Source organism: Blastomyces gilchristii, assembly GCF_000003855.2.
Source record: "Blastomyces gilchristii SLH14081 genomic scaffold supercont1.5, whole genome shotgun sequence".
Lineage (NCBI taxonomy): Eukaryota > Fungi > Ascomycota > Eurotiomycetes > Onygenales > Ajellomycetaceae > Blastomyces > Blastomyces gilchristii.
Window position 1 is genome coordinate 1,037,265 of NW_003101678.1, and position 1,878 is coordinate 1,039,142.

Consider the following 1,878-nt stretch of genomic DNA (forward strand, 5'->3'; position numbering starts at 1 on the left):
TTAATTCTTCATACTCAGACTAGACAACTACAAGAGATGATCAAGTTCAAACTTGAAATTTCAAACACAGTTCAAAAAATATTGAAAACTTCTAGTATAATTACTGACTCTTTATCTTCTACTTCTTCTTCTTCTTCTTCAAATCAGAAGAAAATATATGCTTAAGTAGCAGAATCTGCTGTCTCTAAATCTGCTGTCTCAAAACCTGCGCAAAATTCTGAGAAAACTGAGAAGAATACTGCTCATACTTCTATTCATAGAAAAGAAGAAAAAAAATGTAAAAAGAGAAAAATTTTTAAATCTTCAGAAATAGAAGACTTATTCTCAAAGTCTCAAATCAGAAGATTCTGCAGAGAAACAAGCTAAACTCAAATCGCATTTTCAGAATTAGAAATGAAATTAATCAGCAGTTCTTTTCTTAGTTAATGACTGATATTGAAGTTTAAAAATCAGTTATAGCTTCAATTGAGTTATCTTTCTTTAGAAATTTCATTATTCTGACTACAATGTCTGAATTCAGAGCAGAATTTCTCATTTAGAATAAGAATCTCTGAAAATCAGTAATAGAATCTTTATTAAACATAACAATTCTATCTAAGAGAGATGAAAAATGAGATAAATTTATTCTTCATAAGATTTCAGTTGAAATTTTTGACTGTGAGAAAGAAATACTACTTCTTAAAAATGAATTAGAAGAATATAATTCTATTCAACTAAGAAAAGAGTCTGTATAACTAAATTCAATTGAGTTCAGACAAAGTAGAAGAAATGTCTCTGTTCTAATATATACAAAGATACTTGAATAATCAAGAATCTCTGAAGTAAGAGTAGCAGATTTGAAAATGAGAGTTCATGAATACAAAGACTCAAGAATGAATCTCAAAGCTCAAACACAGTGTTCAAACTGTCAAAGATATGAACACTTTGTAATCTCTTATTTCAGAGACTCAAAATATGCATTTTATACTAGAGATTATAAAACTAGTGAGTATAAATGTGAAACATACTCAAAAAGAGATGAACTATGTTAACATACTCTGTTTAAATACTTTAATTGCAAAGAAAAACATGTATCTAGCTTAAAAGAATGTATATTTATTTCAAGAACTCAAAAGAACTGAAGAAAAGATGAAGCTCTAAGTAAATCTAAAACTGAAGAGAAAAGTTGAGTCAGTAAATCTGCAACTGCAAGCTTAAAAAAAAGAAACTTTCAACTATTTAAATCTTCAAACATCAATTCTTCAGCTAAATGTAAAAAGAATTTGAATTCTCAAATATCTGTTAAGATTAGAGAATTGAGAAATGACTCTGATAATAAACTAGATAGAATGTAAGCAGTTGAGATTCTCACTTTTTAAAATAGTTATAATCTACTATCTGATAATAGTGATTAGATTCTACTCTATCTCTACTCTCTTTCAGTATGAATATACAATAAAAATAACAAAAAAACTTTAAAGACTCTTCAAAAATCACATTTATTCAAAACAATGTAAATAGAAACTCAAATTGTATTTATTCTTATCTTCAAATTGTATTTGAATAAAAAGTTAATTTTATACTTCTTCAGAAACTGAATTTTAATACTGAGCAAAAGTACATTATTTTACATTCAAGCTACTACTGCTTTCTATCTCAAAAGTATGAGATAAAGTCAAGAGTAGTGATCTATGAAAGAAAGAGATCAAGATATTAATTTAATCTATGATTTGATATTAAGTCTGACTCTGATATTCTAGTGAGTGATAGTATAGATAAAGAGAATGAGTTTAATACTATACAGCTCATAAATATCTATAATGAAAAGTCATTGAAAGAGAATAACAATATCTGAACAATTAACACAGAATTTTTGAATATAACTCTCTTAAAAAACTC